The sequence below is a fragment of the Parasteatoda tepidariorum genome, chromosome 5 (genome assembly GCF_982258835.1).
Source record: "Parasteatoda tepidariorum strain Cologne lab strain chromosome 5, Ptep-v5.0, whole genome shotgun sequence".
NCBI lineage: Eukaryota > Metazoa > Arthropoda > Arachnida > Araneae > Theridiidae > Parasteatoda > Parasteatoda tepidariorum.
Window position 1 is genome coordinate 19873631 of NC_141759.1, and position 27197 is coordinate 19900827.

Consider the following 27197-nt stretch of genomic DNA (forward strand, 5'->3'; position numbering starts at 1 on the left):
CCTTCTCTTGCGAAATTTAATATATAATTTGCTACCACTTTATTAAAACTATTCCAGAATGAGGAGCAGTTGGCATCCCTGCATAACTACTGTAAAGTGGTGAATCATAGCAGCTTGCGAATAAATTAGAAATAGTGGTGGATAAAGATCTACTTAATTGAATTTATTAAACCAAGAATCAGAATTGATAAACTACCACTTTAATATATTTATTTGTTGTCTGGAGCAAGTTGGCATCTCCGCTAACATCATATTTAAGGGACAACTTTTACTTTATTCTTAATTTAATTTTTATTTATATATTTATTTTTGTTTATTTATTTTTTTCAAGAACATATATTGTGGTAAGATAATTGCTTCAGTTTTGTTATTTCTCTAGGGAAATCAAAAGATTCTCATCCACCATAATTTAGGTATTTATCTATTAATAAATCTAGAATTATAAGCAGCTGGGACTTACTGAAATAAAATGGTTGCCAACAATAGAAAATTGCATCACAGCAATATAAGAAATCGGATTAACCCTCCTACATCAGAAAGCCTCCACACGGTTTCTTATAAGTAGTCTACACAGACTATTTAAAAAGTGAACCAGTGGTGCGCGTGGACCGAAAATCTATATTAAAAGTGATCGAAAGAAATTTATCGTATATATTTGAGAATTGAATCTGTAGTGTTTGACAAGTGAATAAGTCATACCAATCACATTCATAAATTAAACAAATTTTCATACATATATTTGTTACCACTTTCTTATTTTTCTAGATTTTCTAATAAATGACTCTTTCGATTTTCATCATAAAGTTCCGATTGGACAAGCTAAAAAAAAACCGTGTGGAGGCTTTTTGATGTAGAAGGTGATGGATTAACCCGTTTTATTAAACCGCCAAATGGCTCGTATGACGCGTTGCAACTGGCGAATAAAAATGCAGAAAGTGGTAATTAATAAAATTCAAAATTTTACTAAAAGCGATTCAAATGAGCTAAACTTTTTCGATCATTTTTTTTTCTTCAGTTTACTGTTGAAAGTGATAGATGAGAATTTTTTTACTTTAACACGTTCACGCCGGGGTGACCCACCAGTGGATCACGCTAGATTTTCTCATCTTGGCGGCGCACCGGAATAAAAACTGGTATCAAATAAATTTCATTTTTAGTTTTTTTCCGGGAATAATAAAAATCCATAACTACCAATTGTTTTCAACGGATGCAATTTTTATATTGAATTGCTTCTTCGCCGTGATAAATTTCCTTACAGTGAATTGTTAATGTTGAGAATAGATTAACTCCTCCCGAATATTATCTAATATTAAAATAGTTCTTCTACCAGTATTTTCTCTTTTCCCGTACCAGTATTTTCACTTTTTCCGGCGTGAACGTGTTAAATATGAACAATTTGAAATGTAAGTCCTAGTGGTTGTCGCGATTGAATAATTAAAAAGGTGTTAAGTAAGCAAAAATAAGTTCAGTTTATACCACTTTTGACATTCTTTGTCGATTATGGTAACCTTGCTGATGTTTTTTTTTTTTAAAGATTAAACCTGGTCGCTTAATTATTTCATTTTTTTTTTTTTTTTTGTGTTTACATCGTTGAAATGAAGACGTGTTTTTCAAATATATATGTAACTACGAATATTTTGGTTTGAAATTTCATTGAATAAATATTTTTAAGTTAACCCTGTGTTGTCTCTACTGCTTCGTCAACAACTACCACTCTAAAATAAAATTAAAATATTCATTAATAATAGCAAAATTTTGTCAACATACTGTATTATATGCTTCAATTAAATCTTTTGAGTGCTTCCGTTAGTTCAAACAGCGATTTATAATACTCAGCGTAAAGTGCTAATTACTTACGACTTATTTTCAAAAAGGTACTTTAAGCATGACTACAAAATGTTACACAAACCGGAAGCTTAATAAAAATTTAAATCTCTTTGACGATATTTCTAAGATCAAAATTTTAAGAATGTGATATTTATTTAACCTTTAACTTTTCCTTTGAAGTTAAATACTGCTTGTTTGAAGTTAAATACTGACTTCCTACTTTGCTTGGTTATTTTCAACGCCCATTTATACTTTCCATAGAAATTCTAATGTTTATACTTTCAGAAAACTCTATTTACCTATTTAAATTAGGTTTCATTAATCGAATTAATTTAGTTCTAAGACGGTGGAGAAAACGATCGCCTAAGAGAAGATTATTTGAATATGTAAAACTGATTTTCTGGAAAATCGTAAAAATTTCTAGAAGAAGATTATCGAAATATGGAAATAGAATCGATAAGTTTTTTAAAGTTTGAGCTAATGTCTGAAAATTTTTTATAATGGTTTCAGAACAATTCTTCTGTTTTATGTTTGAACTTTGCAATTGAATCAATAAGATAATTATATTACTCGCTGGAAAGATTGCCTGTAGCAGGTGAACGAAACAATTGCTTAAAGGGGGAGGGGGGTGAATTTCAGTTAATCTAAATGCCTTAGGGTTTTTAATGAAAAAAAAGAAAAGTTAGTTTAAAAAGTTTGAATTGAATGTGATTTTTGCTAAAATTGTTTTTAACAGGAGTGTGATTTTGTAAAGAGCACGATACGAATGCTACTTAATGCTGGAGACGATACACAATAATCCATTTTCATTTAGCTTTTAGTCTTCATATATGACAATTGCATTAAAATGAGGTATGATTACTGTAAGAAAATTACCATGAATGATGTCACATTTTTCTTCAAAATTTGCGACCCCTACCTTTTTTTGTTAACAAGTGTTAGCTGTTTTGTTACCTGTCTTGTTATATGTCGCATTATATATTATATAAACATATGTTAGCAGTTGAAAACATAGCACTTGATATGAATCATATTTCAATTCAATTATAACGAAAATATGTAAAACGAATATGAAGATATAGTAACATTAAAAATTATATTTCGTACAATTGTCTTCAAAATTATAAGGCAATTGTTGAAATAAACAAGTTTGAAATAAAAAAAAAGTTTGAAATAACGACTATGACAAATGCACTAAAATTATAAGAAAGACAATAAATAATGCAAGATAAATACACTGAAAATAAAAAACGTAAAACAATAGTAAGGCAAAAATCATAAATATGGGAGAAACATCTTAAAAATAGAAAACAATACACACAAAAAAAATGGTACAAATATTCACTTAAAATATAAAACAAAACTCTGAAAATATGAGTGCAGTGAAATTATAAGACTAAGGCAAAGTCATTAATTAATGTAAGACCGGAAAATAGAAGACAATAAACTAAAAAAATATCATGCAAGTTCTTACAAAAAAAAAATTTGTTTTAATGATGTATTATTAAAGCAAATACAATGAAATTATAAGACAAGCACACTGAAAAAATTCTAAGATAAATACATTTAAAAATATGAAAAAATACACTGAAAATCTTACACCAATTCACTAAAAATTATTTACAAAATTATAATACTAATGGTTTATAAATATAAGGCTCAATTTTAAAAAAGTATAAGACACTAAAAATTATGACAAATACTCTAAAAATTTGCTGCAAATTCGTTAAAAAAATCATACAGATGAATGATTAATTTTGTGAATTGGTTTTTCCTCCATTTTTAAGCTGTAATAATTGAAAATGAATGTTTCGGGGCAATTTTTATGTTCACGAAATACATTGTTGCCATTTTCCCTGTTTGCGAATCTATTATTGCCTTTTTGCATGCTTAAGTTAAAAAAAATAATAATAACAAAGTATGATTGCGTGCATTTTAATTTTCGATATTAGTTGGCTAGGCGAAAATTTTCCTTGTTGTGTATTTCTGTCTTTAAACATTAGGTTTTTTTTTTTTTTTTTTTTTTTTTTTGTTACCCTTGACTCTGACATATATACCTTGATAAACAGGTGGGGAAAATCCCTTTAATTACAGACATTCTCATGTTATGAAAAAACAGAAACATTACGATTAGAATCTTTTGCGGTCAGAATGCAATAGTGTAACAACACCCTTGTCTTTTAAGTGTCTTTCTATGTATCATTTTTTTTTTGGACAATTATTAACGATAATAGTTTCTATATTAGATATTTTTGAAGGAAAATCTGACAGTTGTTCATGCAATGTAATTTTAAAAGAAGCTGTTAAAGTTAAACGGTTGTCAACTTTCCGGGGTGATTGTACGTTGCATCAGCACTTTTTCTTAAATATTACTTTCGTTGTTATGGTATTTTTTTTCTCCTGCAGTTTTCACGTTTGCAAATCAATGAGCTACTTACAAACCTTAGCATCAAACTGTGCAGATTATTGCTGCATCTACAGATAATTTTTCCTATCAGATTTTTAAAAAACGTAAGGAGATAAATTGCTGAGACTCGTACTCATTTTTAAATTTATAATATTAACAATATTATAAACAACGTTATAAACATTTTTATGAAGTTTAATTAAGAGAACAAGCTGTGTAGATTATCGCAGCATTTGCAGATCATTTTTCATATCAGATTTAAGAAAAATTAAGGTGATAAATTGCTGAGACTCGTACTCATTTTTAAATTTATAATATTAACAATATTATACACAACATTATAAACATGTTTTATAAAGTTTAAATGAGAGAACAAGCTGTGTAAATTATTGAGGCATTTGCAAATCATTTTGCATTTCAGATTTTTAAAAAAAAATTAAGGTGATAAATTGCTGAGACTCGTACTGATTTTTAAATTTATAATATTGACAATATTATAAACAACGTTATAAACATGTTTTATAAAGTTTAATTGAGAGAACAAGCTGTATAGATTATCGCAGCATCTGCAGATCATTTTTCATATCAGATTTAAGAAAACTTAAGGTGATAAATTGCTGAGACTCGTACTCATTTTTAAATTTATAATATTAACAATATTATAAGCAACGTTATAAACTTTTTTATAAAGTTTGATTGAGAGAACAAGCTGTGTAAATTATTGCAGCATTTACAGATCAGTTTTCATTTCAGATTTTTTAAAAAAAAATAAAAATTAAGGTGATAAATTGCTGAGACTCGTACTGATTTTTAAATTTATAATATTGACAATATTATAAACAACGTTATAAACATGTTTTTATAAAGTTTAATTGTTAGAACAAGCCGTGTAGACTGTCTGCACATCAGCTTTCATTTCAGATTTTTTTTTTTTTTTTTTAAAAACTTAAGGTGATAAAATGCTGAGACTCGTTCTCATTTTTAAATTAATAATATTAACAATATAAATGTTATAAACATTTTTATAAAGTTTAATTGAGAGAACAAGCTGTGTATATTATCGCAGCATCTGCAGATCAGCTTTCATTTCAGATTTTTAAAAAAAAACTTAAGGTGATAAATTGCTGAGACTCGTACCCATTTTTAAATTTATAATATTAGCAATAATATAAACAACGTTGCAAACATTATTATAAAATTCGATTGAGAGAACGTGGTAGAGAACAAAAAGTAAACAATTATTTTTACTTAATTTATAACAGGCTTTTACTTTATGGGAATGTATACCATTTCCTTAATATATCATTCAAAATCAATTTCAACAATAAATTCAAATTAAATTAAAACAACATTTTCTTGTAGTATATTCTTTTCTTAGTTAACTCTCGACTCTGACTAAAATACTTTGATAAACGGGTAGGGTAAATCCTCTTTACATGTTATGAAAAAACAGAAAAATCTTTGATTAGAAATTTTTGCAATCAAAATTTTATAGTGTTACAACACCCTAATCTAATGGTTTTTAAGTTTAGTGTCTAAAACGAATTTCTTGATTTGATTCTTCTTTTTTTATTTTTTTTTTTTTTTTTTAAAGATTAATAGAAAGCTCCGCTCACCAGCCCCCGTGGTTGCTTTCCATTCAACATTTTCTCTTCCTTGAAAGTCGATAAATAAAGATAATTTTCTTTTATATAAAATACATAATTATAATAATTTTATGTCAGCACATTTTGTTCCGTTTTAATCGTAATGAAATAAAAGGATACTTGGAATTGAAAAATAATCAAATGTAATTGGGAAAAAAATATTTAAACATAGGAATATCGAATGAGTAAGAAATAATAAATGAGAAATAATTTTACTCGTTAACAATAAATAACGATACATCATTAAATCATATAACTGTTCGCATTAGAAACAGTTTTTATCGCTCTTCAGTATTTATAATTTTAAAATTTTCGTTATAATTATTAAGATTAATAAATGGCAACATCGAATCTCTATTATTTTTTATGTATTCCTTTTTAACTTTTGGCATCAAGTCAAGCTCGGGCAGATAAAATGAAAATCACGAGGGGGATAAATTGTTTTTAAACAGCGGATAATTAATTATTATTTAAAGAAAAAACACTTAAAATTGCAATGTTTATAAAATATATAATTATTATAATTTTATGTCTACTGTAACATTCGAACAAACTGGTCTTATCAATTCATCAAATTTCAACTCTGTCGTTTATTTTCAGCGAAAAATATGTCAGCCTCATGTTTGTTTGTTTTTTAACTGCAAATTTAACAGTTAATAGTTCTGGAACTAATAATCATAATCAAATCAATGTTCTTCAGAAAATACACTTAAAATGCAAGAAAATTTTTAACTGCAAAAAAATAAACAATTAGAAAATTAATTTCTGAAAATGAATTTGACTTTTCTTAAAAAGTAAAAATTACTGAAAATAAAAAGTGGTTAGAATATTCTTTGTAAAACAAATTAGTTTCGTTTTCACAAATTCACTTCCAGTTTTGGTTTCGTCATTCAGCATACAGAAAAACATCTATAACTTTATATTTTATAAGTCAGAGTTCAAAACTTTAAAGGATTTTGGAAAGCTAATGAATTATAATTAAAGTATGGATAATTAAAGAAAGATCGCGATTTTCGTTCGAAATTACCGATTTTCATCTAGTCAGATACCTTAAAAGTTAGACAAGCTAATATAATTTTAAAAACATGAGTTATTGTTAAACGGTTGCAACTTTCCGGGGGGATTAGCATCATCACTTTTCTTTAAAATTTACGAAAAATCGATTAGGCAGTGATGTTTTAAAACGTACTCAAATACCTAATGATTCTTACATATAGTCACCAATATTTTAACTAAACAAATTTTTTGTAATTTTTCTTAATTTGCACCCGCGTTGAATTGTATATTCTTAAGCCAGTGGTAAGCGAAAGACAAAAATCAAATATTAGAAAGTAGCAATTCCTTACAAGTACTCATTTGGAGCTTTTGTCCTTGTCGTTGACACGAGCAGGTACAGAAATGGAAATATTCTCAAGTTATTATTCTTTTTTTAAAAAAATAATAATTCATAATTTGGAGAATGCAGCTTTCGACACAAAACGTCTCAAAATTCTTCAGTATTCATATTTATATTAAAATCGGTGCCAAGACAGTAATTATGAATAATTAATAAAAAAATGAAAACCATAATGTTCGAAATTTAGATTATGTAAAATCTTAAAAAATGCTGGCTGGTGAGAATAAAAAGAAAATACACTGTCCAGAAAACAATTCCAAAATTATCGTCTGCTTTTTTTCTTATTCGATTTTGTGCTGTTTTCTTATTAATGCTAAAGTTAGCCCGATTTTTATAACTATTACAGCTCTTCATTTGTGAATATGTTGAAGTTCATCTAGTCGAAAAGTGCGCGGATATGAAAAGCATTGAATAATACCCATTTCCCCAATGGGTAATGAATAAAATGAAATAAAATAAAATAAATCGACCATCGGATTATTTTTGTTTAAGCTCTCTGCATTTTAGCAAAAAAAAAAAAAAAAAAAAAAAAAAAAAACTTTGACCTATTTTTATTATTATATGAATTACTATAATCAGAACAGTTTTAATAAATAGCCCATTAATGGAAAAAAAAGAAAAAAACCTTTGAAAAACAGACTTATCAGTAACTATAGCAATGGTATAATCCGGGATTTGAACATCCTACGTTTTTAAAATCAGATCTGCTTATGAAAATATTTACTCAACTTATTAAGTATTTAGCTATGATTTATTAAGCAAGTGTATTAAAAGAATAAAAATTGACTTGTTTTGAAACTTAAACAAAACAATAGATTAAATTCTCTTTGTGTTTGGTTCCAATACGATATTAAAACGATAGAACTATTTACACTATTCTAACGAATGAAAATTAAAAAATAATAATGAACAAAATGTCAAAGGTTGATTTGAGATATGATATCTAAGTTCAAAATAGATTTTAAAAAAAGAGTTCAGGAGGAGATTGTGTAAGATAGATTTTGCTAAATTTAGTGATGAAATTCTTTTAATTTTATCATGATAAATAAGTTTATAAAAAATAAGTTTTTTAAATGTTGTAAACATGTAAACCTCCCCAATTTTAATTTGCTTTGCCCTTTTTAGGCTTGGAACTTAAATGTAAAATTTAATGACACAAAAGCACAACCAAAATATAGAATGAAATGATTAAAGAAATACACTTTATTAACGTATTTAATAACAGTCTTGTAAGAGCTGACCCAATTTTTAGTTTACTACAGCCAGTGTTCAACTTCGTAGCCTTGTAATTTTGAACCCGATTTAGAAGACAAGGAAAATCCTGGAGCAAGTATTGGGAGCAATTTTGCCATCGTGAAGGACTTTTTGAAGGAACTAGCCACCATTTGCGTTACGCGGAGAGGAAAATCACGAAAGCCTCCCGTGATTAGCCTAATGGCAAGGGGACTCTAACTTATGATTCGTCTACCATTCTGGTTTTTTTACGTCAGCACTGCTGTTGATGAGAGCCGGATGCGGAATTCGTATACGACCATCTAACCCTGGGATTCGAACCAGGTCCACCTCGTTGGAAGGCGAACGCTCTATTCCCTGAGTCATCACGGCTACCATTAACTATCCAACCAATTTCGCTGAAATTTCGACCATCCAAAGCTGGGATTCGAACTCGGGTTACCTCATTAGGAAAAAATCATACTTAAAACTTTAAAAATTATATCATTTTTTAATCATATTCTGCTCGGCCTAATTAAGGAGAGAAAGTCGAAATCATAATTCTAGCGTTGAGACCCGCAAATTTCAAAAAGAATTTACTTACTTCACTTTATTTAACAAATCGACCCTTATCCCATACATCATGAAATTTACAGAGAATTGTAATAAAAAAAACATTTTGAGTTTAGCAGTCTGTGTAGTCAGGGGTGAAAGCGAGACGGAAAAAAGGAAAGGCTGGTAGTAAAACCATTTCAGTTATATCTAGTTTTGGGGAGGAGTTTACTTATTCTTTTTTTAAATTTTTCAACAATATCTACTTTATCTTGGAAAATAATCAGTTTTATATATATGCCAGAATTATAAAAGAAATCTTGATAGTTACAGATATTTCATTTTTTTCGAAAAAAATGCTGGAATGAAATGTTTTAAGTACCAGGTTTTTCTCTTTTCCGTCTTGCTATATAAGGGCTTTCACCCATGTGTGTGGTGGCTGTTATTAAAAGAATTGCTGAAACTGCGATATTTATAAAATAATGCGTTTATAAAAATATTAGTGGTATATGAAAAAAAAAGACTTAATCTTCTTGTTTTTATTTTGGTATATGCACGTTTAATATAGGTAAAAAGAACACCATTTCTAAAGGCTTCAAGCATGATCTTTCAAATTGTGCTAAGAGTTTATCCACGTGAAATCTTCCAAAACAGTTGCTGCTAAGAGAAAAATAGTTTGCATGAAGTTAGTTTGGAAGTGATTCCATAATTTTGTTCTTGCGTGTGGGTCTACTGTGGACAGATAGGTCTACTATGTAGTTTTGGGCAAAATCGGAATAAGTTAGTCGTCATAAAATTATATAAATATACATTCTGATCCACTTTAAATATTAAAAAAAAAAATAATAATTCAAATAATATTGAAGGTACATTGTTATGAATGACTATCAATTTAGATATTATTCATTCGTTGCCTATGACAAATAACTCCGTTGAACAGACCGGTGAATGAAGAACATTCACATTACGGAGGATTTTCTGTTAATTTTCAAATTCTCTCTCGTACCTTTTCCGAAAAGATTAACCGATTAATTAGTTGTTTAAAACATACCTGCCAACTTTCCCTCCTTCCGAGAATGGATTTTCAGAGTGGTTGTAAAACAATAAACGAAAAACAAATTAACTCAAAACTATATTTATATTTTGATCCCGTTGAAATTCGCTTGAGCGAAGATTATTGTGCTTTTATATAATTATTGTAATTATTTATATGTACTGGTGATCAAACTCATTTAGAATTATCATTTTAATTCAAAAAGTTAATTGGAATAACGTGTATTGCTACCACTTTAAATATGAAAATAAAATCTTCCCGAAAATCCGGTATGTTAAATTAATTTCTATAATATAATGCATGTTCTATAAAAAGTATTGATAACACTGGAGAATTTTTTTTTTCTCTCCCATTTACACGTTACTTGATCGTACCTAATTTAAAATTGCCCGAAAAGCAAGTTCTCTATAGTAATGGCAACTTTTAACAAATTGCCCCACATGCCCGGCTACTGTTTTGAAAGCGGATAAGTAAAGCAATATAAACAAACTTTAAAAAAATTTAATGCCGTATGATAAAAAGTATAACAATCCCACACCGCAAGTTTTGCAAATATATCAAGTTTCGTAAAGATATAATAAATTGGTAGAGAATTAAATAGTAAAACTTGAAAAGTAAGGAAAATAACGCCCACTTTTTAAAATAGTCACCACGAGATCACTGCTATCGAAAACACGAGTTAACTCGTGACCGGTCAGCAATGTGTTTTAAAAGCAACCCGATCAGCAAAATTTATTTTGAATTTTAAACACATTTTTTTTATCTAATTTTTACAACTTCTCTTCGATGTTGTTTGTTTATTTATTTTGAGAACTACCTCTTCGCTTCACTTCGTGTTCACTCCTTTCAGTAGTATTCAAAAGAATTAAAAATTCATTAAAACTAATTTATGCGTGTTCTTCATAAAAAAAATATATAAATAAATAAATAAAAGATGAAGGAGCGACGCGCTCTTTAGATTTACAATCCATTTCGCCCTAAGAGCCCTTCGCAATCATAAGTCATTTTTTCCCACAATTAACTTGCACGGCGTCTATGCAAATGAGGTGACTGACAAACGATTTTTTTCCTCCCTTCTCTGGGATTGCGACATTCGTTCTTTTTTAACCCTTTCTTTGGCGAAATTTATTCCATTTGGCCGAGGTCGCATCGTTCGAGAGTCTCACTACTTCTCAGTAAAAAACGTCAGGTCTTTTCATCTTTCAGAGGAGATGAAAGATATAAAAATCATGGTCCTCGAGGCCTTCTTCAGTTTTCGAAGAACTTTGAAAACGTAATTTACGGTAGCCTATTTAGAGGAAGAAGATTTATAAATATGTTCTTTGAAGTTTAAAAAAAATACGCATATTCGTCATCGCATATTTGCTCATTTAGGGTACCTCGGATTATTTTTCGTTCTTTGATGACTTAATTCCTTTACTGTCTTAATAAATTGTTCTCAGAGCTTTTGATTTAAGTAATCATGCGTTTTCTTCTGAAAGAACTCTGAAGCCTATTTAATTAACTTATTCTTTTGAAATTACTTCCATGTTTTATTATTTAGACTTTCGCGGGTTTTAGTAAATAGATTTTTAGAAAAATGAATTCATTTGTCTATATTTCATTAAGGCTTTAATAATTTTTTTTAGAGAATAGTAAATAATAAACTATTCTATTACGATCGTAATATTTTGTTTTTGGACCTTATGATTTAAGTAATCATGTGGTTTCTTCCTAAAGAACCATGAAACATATTTAACTTATTCTTTTGAAATTTCTTCCATGTTTAATTATTTTCACTTTCGAGGGTTTTAGTAAATTGATTTTTAGAAAAATGATTTAATTTATCTATATTTCGTTGAGGCTTTAATCATTTTTTTTTTTAGAATAGTAAATAATTAAGTATTCTATTACTATCGTAATATTTTGTTTTTGGACCTTTTGATTTAAGTAATCATGCGGTTTCTTCCAAAAGAACTCTAAAGCATATTTAATTAACTTATTCTTTTGAAATTATTTAATGTTTTATTGTTTACACTTTCACGAGTTTTAGTAAATTGATTTTTGAAAAATTTAATTAATTTGTCCATATTTCGTAGAGGCTTTAACAGGGCTCGAAAAACAGCCCGTCCTCGGCGGTCAAAAATTCCCCGCGGACAACAAATTTCTAGAATCCGACGTCCGCGCGGACGGCCATTTTCCCGTTAATGTTCGTGATACATTTTCAATTTTTGTTATCTTACAAGAGTCTAGCGCCTCACTTCTAAAATGACCCTCTAATCTAGAAATACAGCAACATACTGCTCATGGTGGAATTGATGTTTTCTCTGACTGGGAGTACTGCAGCGGTTGAAAGAGGCTTTTTAGCAATGAACTTACAAAAAAACACATTACGTATTGGCCTTAAACAAGAAGCGTTTAACGCAGTTATGAACATCCACCTAAATGGAAAACCACTTTCAAATTTCTATGCAGAAACCTCTGTAAATCATTGGCTTGATTGTGGAACTGCCAAACGTCATACTTGATTCATTTAAGAAACGCAGTACCCTCGGATAAATTGACATTCCAGATAACTTGACTATTTTCATTTAAATTATTTCATAAAGGAAATACTAGGTTACTATTAGTAACCTAGTATATACTATATAATGTAATGCGTATTACTGTATAATGTAATCCTAGTAACTACTAATTCATTGTGCAATTTATATAAATGTTTGTAATAAATGAGAGAAAATTATATTTTTTTTTATTTAGAAGCGACGGATAAGTTTCAAAGGAGGACGGGTACATTGTTGGACAAGCCGTCCTCAGGGACGGGTAAAATTTCTGAGTTTTTTCGAGCCCTGGGCTTTAATAAATAATTTTTAGAATAGTGAATAATAAATTATTCTATTAGTATCGTAATATTTTGTCTTTGACTTTTTGATTTAAGAAATCAAAATGTTATGAGGGAATATTCTGGAATATATTTAATTAATACAGCTCGCAATTGTTTTCTTAAAATTGCCTCAAGTTTATTTAATTTCCACTTTTCAAGGGTTTTAATTAAATAAGATTTTAAATATTTATTACTATCTTAAAATTACCTCACGTCATAATTATTTACACTGAAAGCAGATTTTCATAAATTAATTTTCAGAATAGCAAATAAATGCTTCTTTTTTTTTTTTTTTTTTTTTTTTTTTTTTTGTAAAAGTCTATTGTTCTTAGATATTTTGACTTAAGTAATTGAATTTTACTCTATTCGTTGCTGAAAAGCTCTGAAATATAGTCTAACCTACTTCTAGAAATTATTTCGCACTTTATTATTTACACTCGCAAATTTTAATAAATTATTTTTTTAGAACAGTAAGTTTTTCCTTCATTCCGTAAATACGTTAATATATTATTTTAGATTTTTTAATTTAATCGAATTTTATGCTGTTCTCTGTCAAAGGTATAATACGATAAATATTTAATTAAACTTATCCTCTTAAAATCACCTCACGTTATGTTATTTACACTTTCGCAGATTTTATTCAATTACTTTTTGGAATAATTATTTTTTTTTATCCGGTTAGTCTTTTAATATAATTTTTAGATCGGTAAATAGGTTTTTTTCTCGTTATTCCGTTAAAGTCGTAATATATCATATTTTTCTTTTTTTATTTATTTAAGTAATCGAATTTCATGCTGTTAATGCATTTAATTAGTAAAAAGCTTTGTGTCTTTTACTGTGGTTCTGTATTTCAGTAAGAAAGTGCCATAAAATGTATCCTATTATCCTCTATTAACGCTTTAATTTCATATTTTGTATTCTGGCAAACTAGTCACGAAAATATTTTTAAATCTTTTTTGCAAAATGTTAGTAAAATAAAGGGGCGTCTGATCTCGCTACTAGCTTTATATGTTACTTTTGTTCTTTATCTTCATTTTTTCTTTATTTTTGGGTTTCTTTGCTTGATATGTTCTATTTTCGTATTGTTTTTTATTTGGTGCCCCTCACACTGTTGTATTAACATATTTTGCATCGGCTACATGAATTCAATATTAGAAAGCACTCTAATTTGCGGTAATAATTGTGTGAGGTGACTACTAGATCTGTAACATTTTTTGTTATTTTGTTTTCTGGATCTTTAAAGTTAAGGGATTTTTAAAACAAATTTGTTACTTTATGTAGTTTTACTTAGTTTCTTATAAACAATGTGTTTCCTTTTTATTTTTATTTGTATTTTTTATCCTGTTATATGAGTTCTATGTACTTGCAGCTTATGCGCAATTAATGAAACTTATTAATTTTCTTTGTGAATTTCTTTGAAAATTTTTTTTATCTCTTCTTTGTGTTATGTGTATATATACATGTAATTCCTGTTTTAAAAAAAATTGGTATTTAACTCTTCTTGAAAACAAGCTCGGATTAAATGACTTATAGTTTGTCTAAAGTAAGAACTCCCCTAGCCATTCGTCTGGGCCCGTGGTGGTGACTATGGTAACGAGGTATAACAATTTCAAGTAGGAGTGTGGGGTCACTCCCTAGGAAAGGTTTTGCCCCGAGCCGGCGAGAGAAAGGTAATATTTCCCCCCGGTCTGTTGTGTTATTCCTTGAGTGAAGAGAAGCTACCCTCCCTGAAATGCGCTATTCCTGTTTCTATGGCAACTGACGGCCTCAGACTTTGTGGTGGGGGGAGTTCTTACCGTAGACAAACTGTATTTGCCAATTTTCGCTATTCTCAGTCTTCGTATAGGTAAGTTTCAGTCCTAATTTTATGACGAATTTCGCTTGAACTAATTTAAGTTTCACTATTCTGTTTTTACAGTTGTGAAATGTATAGCAAAACCTAGAACCTTACTGAAACGTTTAAACCTCTTCTTTACGAGTAAGAAGGGCTTCCAATAATCTACCAAAAACATGATCAAACAAGGCAGGAAAAAAAAATTGAAAATTATATTCTCGGTAGCTTATCTCCTAGCTTTGCGTACACTTTTTAATTCTGGATGCGGTTGTAAAAATTTATATTTTAAGACTAAAATCATTCACAATTTCTTATTTATATTTCATGTCATATCTGATACTCGCGGAATAAAAAGGTTGGTTGCTCTGGTAGTTTTAAATTAGTATTTTTCTTCCATTATTGATTGTATCGTAGTATAAAAAATTAAACTGATGTAGCCAATTTTTTTTTAATAAAATTTTATTTTTTTAAAGCTTGCAAAATATTTTATTTTTAGATTTCACAAAATTAACACCGGTACTGAGAAGCATAAAAATCACTGCCTCATTAAATATTCAAAATAAATCTTCCTATCATCCGTCAATTTCTCTTGTCTTTACGGGATATTGTTTCCTTCCCAAATTTCTCCACTATCTGGAAATATTTTTAAAGTGGTATCAAAAATGCTACAAATCTATATGTTTTAAGTTACCACCGAATTTCGAATTTAACCCTTTACGGTGCAGTGTTGCCTACTAAAACATGTGGCAACATTAATTCATTTAATGATATCAACCGCTAGAAATGTAAAACTAATTTCCTTTAAACGTTTAGCAACCACTATTATATAAACAACAAAGATTTAAAGAATGTCACTTGGAATGCACTAACTTGACAATAGGAAATCGAAACATGGTATCTAGACTGGAAATTCAAAGTAAACGGACAAAAATCAAAACTACTAATCATTCAGCATATAAGAAAAACCATCCTCCCCAAAAATCAAATTGTTCTCTTTAATGAAATTATTCCCATAGTCAAAAGCGCAAAATATCTTGGTCTGGTCATTGACAGTAAATTTAATTGGAAAGATCACGTCAAAACAGTTATCAACAAAGCACAAGCAGCCTGCCACAGATTACAAATCCTTCTTCAGAACCCCAAAATGGAACTTAGACTTAAACGTTTACTTTACAACTCAATGATCCGTCCCATCCTGATTTATGCATCTCCAGCTTGGTGCAACATCTCCACATCACTCCTTAACCCTTTCGCGCCGACTGTCACAAATACGTGTCAGCATAAAACCGTATCAATAAGGGTAAAAAGATAAAACTGGTAATCAAAGTAATTCTTTAGCAGTTTATTTGTGGGCGGAGTTATAATTGTTTGATTTATTTAATTCACCATTACTTTGTTCAAAATAAAACTATTTAGTTATACTTTGAATTAACATTGATTATATGTATGATTAAACTGACAATAATTAAAGTAAAAGCAGAGTAAGTCTGTCAAATTGGAAACGACTACATTTAAGTTACCGTTTTTTATTTAATTACGTCCTGATCCTGATTTTGTACAAATGCTTTTCTGAATCACCCGTCCCCAAGGGGTTAAAGAACTTAAAACATACCAGAACAAAATCCTCAGGAAAATAACAAAAGCAAGATGGTTTATCCGAAATAAAAACATACATCGCAACCTCAACATAGATTTTTTAGATCATCACATTGCAAAGCTAAACTTCAGATTTTTTGAAGAAACCATAAATTGTGACACCGCAGGATTCAACGAAATTTTTACTTTTGAAAACTTAAGAGAAGACATAAACCTCAGACCGATGGCAGCTTACTTTTGTAGTGACGTAATTTTATCTAAAATTCAAAATATTTAAATTCCTTTTACTCCAATTGCATTCCAATTACCAGAAAGAACCACCCTAAAGATCACAATTCAAGACGAATGGGAAAAAGGCCGCTAACGGCCCCAGGTGCCCAGATAAATATTGATGATGATGATGATGACTAACTTGACAATAGAGAGTTCCTTCTCGTTTATTCTTTTCAATTCAATACACTATTATATTTTATGATTAACCAATTTATGACTTACTAGTGTAGATGAATTGGCTAGTGGCGCCAAATGCAAGATTCCAACTACTATTTCTAACATCCTAACAGAATACACTAAGGTCGCACTAGCTAATGTCCGGCCTGACTAAAATTTTAATCCGAAATTTGCTCTTCCGGAAAGGGTTAAAGGAATTATATGAGTGCAAAAATGATCTCGGAAATTATTTTGTAATCTCAAGTGCTACCTAAATTTAAGCATTTATTTTACTTTGTAGTCTTGAGTCTACTCATCTTTTTTTGTGTGTGTCTGATGTCGATCGAATCATGTTTCCAAATATTTAAAGTGGTTGCAAATTTTATTCATCACCATTTGTTTGATTTATTCTGCACTGATTTAGACAATTGAATATATATGACATATTGAATATAACTGAATTGATATGACAATTGAAGAACTGAGGGTATGAAGCGTTTAAGTGACATTTTTTGAATGAATCAGAAATTAAAAAAATTATTTCGGAAATTATTTTGTAATCTCAAATGCTACCTAAATTTAAGCATTTGTTTTACTTTGTAGTCTTGAGTCAACTCATCTTTTTTTTGTGTGTGCCTGGGGTCGATCGAATCATGTTTCCAAATATTTGCAAATTTTATTCATCACCACTTGTTTGATTTATTCTGCACTGATTTAGACAAACGAATATATATGACATATTAAATAATAATTGAATTGATATGACAATTGAAGAACTGAGGGTATGAAGCGTTTAAGTGACATTTTTTGAATGAATCAGAAGGAAAAAAAAAGTGGTATACGAAATTTTTTATTATAGCTTTATTAGAAGGTGGGGCAAATAATTTTTTGTCTTGATTTATTTATTACTACCTAATTTGAAATAAAATTCATAAGGCCATACTCAAAACTAATATGGATAAGTTCTGTTAAAACTAAAGCGAAAGTAAAAACAATTCTATTCCATTAAACTTATCCCTATTGATTTTAGCTGAGCTGAAATTACCAATTAAGTTAATTAAACTGACAGAATTTAGACTAAAAGGGCTTAAAGCCGCTGTTGTCTTTCAGGAGGAGATTTCAGATGCTTTTGACATTGATGTTGGAGTCAGACAAGGGGATTCATTATCGCCATTAGTTTTTATAATGTCATACAAATATGTTAATCACCCATTGAATTTGATAGGCTTTATTATCATTAAGGCCATTCAGCTTTATGCTTTTGCTGATGATATCGTTATTTTAAGTAGAATTTGAACTGTTTTTACCCTTTGCACTCCTATATCGTCTAGTGGCCGCCATCAACAATAACCACTCTAAAATTACAAATTTTTATAGCTTAATAATTAGTAACCACATTATTGTAAGTATTTTAAAAATTATATAAAAATACTGTAATATGCAGATTTAGTGCTTTTATAAGTTCGAACTGCATTTTAAAGCACTCGGAGTGAAAAGGGTTAATTTCCTTTAATAGAGATCTTATAAAAGCAGCAAATTGAAAAGGCCTCATTATTAATAAACAGAAAAATATTATGGCACGAACAAAAGGCACCACTATTTCATCAGCGGTAGATAGCTGTAAGTTGGACATGGTTTCCAGTTACACCTACTTTGGTTCAGTTATCAATGATACTAGCAATATTTCAAATGAAATTAACTCCAGAATACAAAAATTAAATAAACGTTTTTACTAACAAGGGAAACTAGGGAAGTGTGACTCGCCAATTTTAAAATAAACTAGTGGGATGTATCTTATGAGGAATAATTTTAGGGGGCAACATTCGTTTCGGCCCATAGAAGGTTCTGCGAGAGATAAAAAATAATTCAATATATAGAAAAATCGGTATTTTATTACTTCAATGCAGACTATTAGTTATTGTAATTATCTCATACTCCAATTAATTTCGTGGAACTTACTTTCGCGTATTATATAATGCATATTTATTCTCAAAATTGATTTTGAAAATTTTATATATCTGTAGTTTTTCAGAAAAACCTGTTAGGTTAATTTTTAAAAAAAATTGACATCAAATTTTTTTACTTTTTTTTTTTCAAAAAATTTTCAAATTATTTGGAGTATGTAATTGCAAATCAATCAATTAATTAATAATTAGTTAATTAATATTTAATTAATAATTAATTAATTAATTAATTTGCTAATTGATTTATTAGTTAGAAAATTAATTAATTAACCAATTAATTTCAAATTAATTGGAGTATGAGACAATTACAATAACTAATAGTCTGCATTGAAGTAATAAAATATCGATTTTTCTACACATTGAATTATTTTTTATCTCTCACAGGACCTTCTATGGGCCGAAACGAATGTTGCCCCTTAAAATTATTTCTCATAAAGCATACATCCCACTAGTTTATTTTAAAATTGGCGAGTCACACTTCCCTAGTTTCCCTTGCCAAACTTCTTACTTCCCAAACTTCTTACTAAGGAAATCAAGTTGAAGATCTATAAAACGATTATCAACCCTATAATTATGTACGGCAGTGAAATTTGAATTCTTAACAAATAGGGACGAATCTAACGTACTTATCTTCGAAAGAAAAAATTTGGGGATGAATATTTTCCGACAAATTAAAGTAAATAATACACAGTGGAGAAAAAGAAACAACAGTGAACTTGACCATTTAGGAAGAAGAAAAAGCATAATTCAATTAATTAAATTCAGACTTTTGGCATGGCTAGGACACTTTGATTACACGAAAGATAAAATATTAATAGAAACCTAATAAAACTTTTAAATTAAAAATCTTTGAACTAGAGACCACAAGGAAGACCAAAAGGGAGTTGGTTGAACGATGCCACCAAAGAGTTAATTACCTTGAAGGTAAAAAACTGAAAGTTCGAAGCCAAAAAAAGGAAATCCCGGAACGACACTGTTCGGCTCACAGTATTGGTTCGACCACTTTATGTTATTTTCCCAGATTAACAATTACCCCTGAAAATGTCACTTACCTACTTCATCCACTAAATTTCTTAATTGGGCTATGCAGTTTTTAGGAGTTGATAAAGTTAACATTAAACATAAGTTAACATAATACTAACATTCATTGTTATTGCGTTTACCACTTTAAATATTGAGTGAAAATAGAACTACTAGGTTTTCATTTATGCTTTTCGCTGAATTTCTGAACTCAATAAAACTAAAACAAATAGATTCTGTTCTGAAATTCAGTTATTGATCAGTCAGAGAACTTCCTGGAAAAATTTCGAAGAGGGCGGGAGGAATTAGAATTGTGAAGATACTGAAATAATTCGATGGGGAAAATCAAGGATGCCAACTGCTTCACTTTTTTCAACAGATTTTATTCAGTTCGGTTGAAAATAACAGGAGAAAACACCCTGAACCAGTCCTTTATTTATTTATTTATTTTACAGATTTAGCTTAATTAGTTTGTCATTACTTCATACTTTAATCACCTCTGACTAACATTATACTATTAACAGCTCTAATCATTTAATTTTGGCTTCAGTTTTCTGTCACATAAAAAGAATATTTGTATGAAAATATAAAAAATATTCATGAACTGTTTTTCATTTCACGAAATATCTCTTTATTGACTAGCTTATTTTTATTTTCAGACGTAATTTCTCAATTCCACGGATATCTCGTAGCATCTCATGGATATTTTGTAAGTAATTTATTTCTAAACTTTTATGTAATTAACAGCATTTAACACGTTCACGCCGGGGTGACCCACCGGTGGGTCACGCTAGATTGGCTCATCTTGGCAGCGCTCCGGAGTAAAAACTGGTAACAATAAATTTCATTTTTTAGTTTTTCTCCGGGAATAATAAAAATCCATAACTACCAATTGTTTTTAACGGATGCAATTTTTATATTGAATGCTTCTTCGACGTGATAAATTTCCTTACATTGAATTGGTATTGTTGAGAATAGATTAACTCCTCCCGAATAATATCTAATATTGAACTAGTTCTTCTACCAGTATTTTCCGTGAACGTGTTAACCGTACATCAAACACTCGTCTCTTAACAAACCTTGTAGTTTGGTTGTAAACTACGAAGTTTATTGTAAAAAAGCTGGTAGGAGAATAATTTCATTTCACTTTTTTTCCGGAAAGATTTCACCTTTAACAGCCATAACTATCAAGATTTTCTTAACAGCTATAACAAGTCCATAAGACTGTTTCTTACCCGTGAGACAATGGAATAAATGGCAGTTCTGTCTCTAAGTAAGTACCTATGGTAGATTAAAACTTACATGGTAGCAAAGAGTAGGAAATATCACTACCACTTTCTTTTATAAATAAACTTTTTCAAACTTTTAAAATGCTACTATTTTTTTAAACAATTATCTCAAGAAAGTTAATTGATTAATTAAAGTTTTCCATTGAAAGGATGCTTTTTATGTAATGAACATGACTTTTATTTTTTGTCTCATCGTCTTGCTTCCGTTTAGCGAAATTTTAGCAAAATATTTTATAGAGTGGTAGACATTTAAAAGTCAAAGCTTTTTGAATTTTCGTTAATTTTGCGAAGATTTTAAATTTCCTCATTACAAATGAGCGGAAGCAAAGTGGCGTTGTATACGAAATTTTAAATCATTTATACATAGTGGTGTGGAAAATAAATTTAAATGAAAAAAAAAAACATAAAAATAGCTACCACTAGAATAAATTGTTACAAACTGAGTAGAAAATTGACAGGCCTAGCGAAATCAGTAATTTACACGTTGAATGCCAAGCTAATTTTACATGGCTTGCCCGTCTGGCTAAACGGTAAATAACTACAAAACTAAATTTGCAAATATTAGACAGATTTCTCTAGTTTTTTAAAAAGTTTAACATGACTTATCAGACTGAAGTGGTGAATTATATATGCCTGCGAATTGTTTAGAAATAGCGATGGTAAAAATCTGCGAAATTGAATTCATTGAACCAAGAATCATAATTAAGAAAGTACCACTTGAAAATATTTATTCGCTGTTCGGAGCAAGTTGGCATCTCTGTGTATATAAATGAAACTATTTTTGTGTGTTCTGTATTGCATTCATTTCTTCAAACCATTTTAGTAACGATAAGATTATAAAAATATTAAAAATTTATTCGAATTATGTGTTTGAATAATCTTGGCTTCGCCGATCACCGGTGACCCCCATGGCGCTACAAACTGACTCAGTGCCTGTCACCGGTGACCCCCATGGCATTCAACGTGTTAAAAAAGTCGTGTTAAAAAGATCCCAGCCACAGGCATGCTACCTACTGGTGACTAAAAATGTAAAAAATGGAAGAAACTCAATTCGCCTTTAATTATTAAATTATTCAATCGTAACTACCACCGCGACTGACATTGAAAATTATACATTTTTTAAAAAGAAAACGTTGTGCATATTCGTTTTTTAGAGATACCAAATTCGTTCCCTTTGTATAACAATATCTTCTAGTGGTAATGAAATTCGAGTACAACTCGTCGTGGATTTGTTGCCAAACCCTCTTGGAGACTTTATTCCACTCACATCGGATTAACCTATAGGCACACTAGGCACGTGCCCAGGGCCTAACAAAATTCAGGGGCCTACGAAAAACTTGGGAGAAAAAAATTTGTTGACAAAAATAATTTAGCTTTAAAAACAACAAGTGTATTTTGCACAAAATTATGAAGATACAAATAAAAATATAATATTTTTTGGTAATAAATTATTTTGCAGAATCTTATGATCTAATATATTACTTTTTAATCATAATGGTATTATCGATATCAACTGCAATATCGGCCGTGTGTCGGTATTGCAGATAAAGTTCGATAAACAAATTTGTAAATTAAAATCCATATTAATAAAAATGCAAAAAAAAAATATGCAAGAAAATTTTATCATATATTTTGAAAAGAGGGGAGGGCCCAAAAACGGCTATGCCTAGGGCCTACGAAAGGTATAAACCGGATCTGCACTCACAAACTGTCACTCATTACATTCATCCACTGGTACCTCGGAACTTAAATGGCTTGCCAAACTAAATCATTGCTATATACTTAAACAAGTCTAAAATAAGTTCTTTCCCCAGAAGTCTCAACTTTTTCAAAAATATTACTTAAAACCTTCTTCCACTAAGTTTTGTTTACATGCTCGGCCATATTTACGTACAACATAGTCTATCTCAGATTTCTTGATTGGAAGTAGAAGTTATTTGAAACTATTATTTATGAAAATCGTTTCCGAAAATCTAGTAATTATTTCTAAATACGTAGTTTTGTTATTAACATCGTTACAAGGAACAAAATAAAGCAAATAATAACATTAAAGGATTTTTCTTTCGATTTAATCGATGTATTGCTTTATCCGGACATCGTGATTTCCGGATAGACCCTTGCTTGACATCGGATGCTTTAATGTCCGCTAAATGGAAATCTGGTAAAATACATCTTATACCGAAACCCCATGTTTCACCTTTTTTTCCCAATATATCTTCCGAATTACTTCGTAAATATGTATTAATGATATCGACAATTCGGTGAAGGCTATTTCTGTAATTTTATTAGTGAAAAGTAATCCAAAGGAACTGTAATTGTAATGGTCTCAATTAGTTTCGTTAAATGAAATATGGGCAATTATCATAAGAATATCATGACGCATATTATCATATTCTTAGTTTAATTCTGATGATTATCTGTGCTTTTCTGGATTATTTATTATGAATTTTACAGTTATAAATGTAGTATAAAAATAACAGTTGTAACATTGTATCTATATTTTCATTTGATATGGGGAATTTTTGTTTAGTTGAGTTGTAGATGTTAAGGTTTTCGGGTTTAATTCTCAAATTTGTTATGAATATTTTTGGTTATTCGCTAAGATTGTTATGGTTTTCTGTTATCAAAGCTGGCAACTAGTACGTTTTTTTTGCGAAATATTTCATATAGTGGTAGACAATTAAAAACTGGAGCTTTCAAAACTGTAAGTGATATTTTGAACGAAAAGTTTTCACCACAAAAGCTGGATCAAAGTAAGGCTGTCAATTTTTTACGCATTTGTAAAAATTTGTTCTTGTGGTAGCTAATTTAATGTTTCAATGTATTATTTTTTATTCAATTAAACTTATTTTCCACACCACAATTATTGCATCTATATAAAACAGCTCCTTTCCTGAGAAAAAGTAGATATTGTTAAATAGTTTGAAAAAGAAAATAGATTTACTCCTCCAGAAAACGAGTTAAAACTGAAAAAGTTTTACTACCAGCTTTTCCTCTTTTCCGTCTCGCTTTGACCCCACAGCTTCCTCGGCTCATTTCAGTCGATCCGAAATTTGCATGACTAAAAATAACTTAATTTGTAAGAGCTTAAAATGTGACCATCCAAATTATGATAAGAGTTTTATGATGTAAAAATCTTCCAAGACAAAAACTTCTAGAGGATTGTTTAGATAAAGTTGGTATAGAAGTGTTTTCATACTTTTGTCCAACCCCTGTATATGTATTACAACTTTGTATTGTGGCGTAACTACCACTACAAATATTAAATGACAAATAATGAGTTTATGAAACATATAAATTGATATTATCCAGAAATACCCTATACAAAATAAAATTTGACTTTCTTAATATTAAGTGCTCAAAGAAAGTGAAATGCTATAAACAAAAAGTGATATATAAATAAATAAACAGCTCTATTTAACTAGTGGAATCTGTTCATCGAATTCTATTACAAATAAAATTCTGGAAGGGGAGGAATGTGGCGTAACTACCACTAGAAATATTAAATACCAAATGACTAGTACATGTTAATTTTCATTAAGACAGAAATCCCTCTATTATGTATCAACTTGCGATTTATTTTCATGTATGACTCAGACCTGATTTTATCAATTATTGTTCATTCTGAGATTTAACTTAATGTTAACGCAGCACCTCCCTTCCCTTCCACCACATATTATTCAACTTAGATGAAAGAGCAGATATCCATACATGGATAGGTACTCTGAAAAAATTGATTAGTTAGTTAAGACAGATGAAGATTGACATAACCGTTAATTAATTCCCTCAGTGTAATAATTTTAACATCATCATACCCTCCAACTGATGAGGATTTTGAAAATAATTTTTTCTAGTGGTAGCGAATCAAAGTAGAAATTTTTAAAGCAAATGGATCTCTCATAAAACTTTTATCAGAACTTAAGAATCTAGCCATATGGCCTGCACTTTTATAAGTAATAGTGGACAAGTTACGCTAAAATAAATTTTTTTTAAATATAAAGACATTAATTTTGCTACCGTCTGAAAAGAAGATTTCTGAAACTACGGAAATTCCGTAGCAGTTGGAGGGTATGCATCATTACAGTTCGTAGTTGACCTAATATTCCTCATTTGCGTGTGTGTTCTGTACCAGTGGTCGAAAAAACTATTTTCTTTGTAGTTAACTACATTTACAACTACTTTATTACAACTACTTTATTACAATTAACTACAACAACATTTTTCTTAAATATAGCGATTACAAACTACTTTCAAAATGTAGTCACTACTTCGCTACTTTTAGAAGACAAATTTAACTGAAGAATTTAATTTTCAGCAATATTCATAATGATTTTCAACAAAAAATTGTCTTGGTTAAATATCAGAAGATATTAAGAAGTTTTAATTCATGTTTACGTGAAATAGTTTTTAATCTTAAGCACTTTTCACGAATTCGTTCTTTTTAACTTTCCAACTCTATGCTTTTCGTGGCAGTTATTTATGAAATGCTAGGAAATTATGAAATATTTGTGATTTAAGTTATCAATGCTTTTTATATCCTTCAAGAAATAAAATAAAGTGTGAAAAACAAAAAATGGACCACCCTGAAAAACCTTTAATCTAATAATCGGATCTTCACGTTCTAAGACTCAATCCTAATGGTTTGAGGGGATGACGGTAAATATGCTAATTAATTAATGCAGGCGATATTTATAGTTACGAAGTCGTACTATAAATAAATCGTGTGAAATCTAATCTTAAAAAAGTCAGTTATTTAAAATTTTATTTTATACCTTGACAGACCCGCGAGGAATTTTCACCAGATTCAAAAAAAAATTTGCGTTTGAACTTTGTTTCTTTATTTAACTAACGTTAAAAGTAGTTGCCAGGAATACGCCAGAGAAATAATTTAGCACGCCAAAATAATTTCAAAAACGGTAAATAACTGCATAGTAAATTTTGCAAATATTTGACTATTTTTGCTTTTTTTTTTAAAGATTTAGCATGACGCAAGTACTAAAAGTGATGAATTATATAACCCTGCTAATTATCTAGAAATAGTGGTAGATAAAAAATTTCTAAATTGAATTTATTAAACCAAGAATTACAATTGATAAACTACCACTTTAAAATAAATATTTGCTGTCCGGAGCAAGTTGGCATCTCTGATATTCGCTACAAACTACTATTGTTTTTTTTATTTTTACTACAGACTACGGAAAAAAAGCATCGGCTACAGTAGTTTCGCCATTTGTAGTGCGCTACTTCAACACCTCCTACAACTGAAAGCCTCCACGCGGTTTCTTAAAGGTAGTCCGATCAGACTACAAAGAAAGTAAACCAGATCACGAAAGAGACCCTTAATACAAAATCTAGTTAGAATAAGAAAGTGGTAGCAAATATATGTCTAAAAAATTTTTTCTTTTATGAATATGATTGGTTTGCCTTATTCACTTATCAACCAGTACAGATTCAATTCTCAAATATATATGGTAAATTTCTCTCAATTATTTTTAAATAAGTATTTGGATTCATGCGCACAACTGGTTCGCTTTTTAAATAATCTGAGCAGACTGCTGATCAGAACATCCCATTTTCTACAAATGTGGATTTCAAATAATCGAATAATGCTCAGCAGGGCGTATTGGTCTCAGGGATCTTTCGAATCCCGTTACTTACACTTTATAACTGTTAATAAATACTGATATATACGAATTGATCTTTTCTAGGTAAGTAGCAATATTGTTAGTGAAAATTCATAAAACGAAAAATCGTTTCTTACTTTTAATGTATGCGACCTAAAATATTTTTTATACCTAAGGACGTAGCTACTAATTCATAGGTAAAATGTTTACTAAATAATTCATTTGACGTCGATATATGAGTCGCTCAGAAGCCAATGCGGTTAAGTCCAAAACACAGAAATTGAGAAAATTAATGTTTTCTGATACATTAGTTTTTAAAATTCTTGGTTTAATAATTTAATTAGAAAAGTGTATAAAGTCTTTTTTCGAGGTGTAAACTCTGCAAAAAAACAAGATATGTACAGGATGTCTAAATAAAAACGTAAGTATTTATTGAAATAATGACAGCATCTTGAAAATTTTAGGACTTATACCTTTTGGCAGC

At 29.5% G+C, this 27197-nt stretch overlaps 1 protein-coding gene across 5 annotated transcripts in view; it reads left to right on the forward strand.

The window, feature by feature from the left end:
• The window catches only part of LOC107445872 (uncharacterized), a 256280-nt gene that overhangs the window by 165900 nt on the left and 63183 nt on the right, over window positions 1–27197 (forward strand). For all 5 annotated transcript variants that reach the window (XM_071184745.2, XM_071184742.2, XM_071184746.2 and 2 more), the window contains one exon: window positions 20460–20509. The gene's annotated coding sequence lies outside the window, so the exon portion shown is untranslated. The remainder of the gene's footprint in view (window positions 1–20459; window positions 20510–27197) is intronic.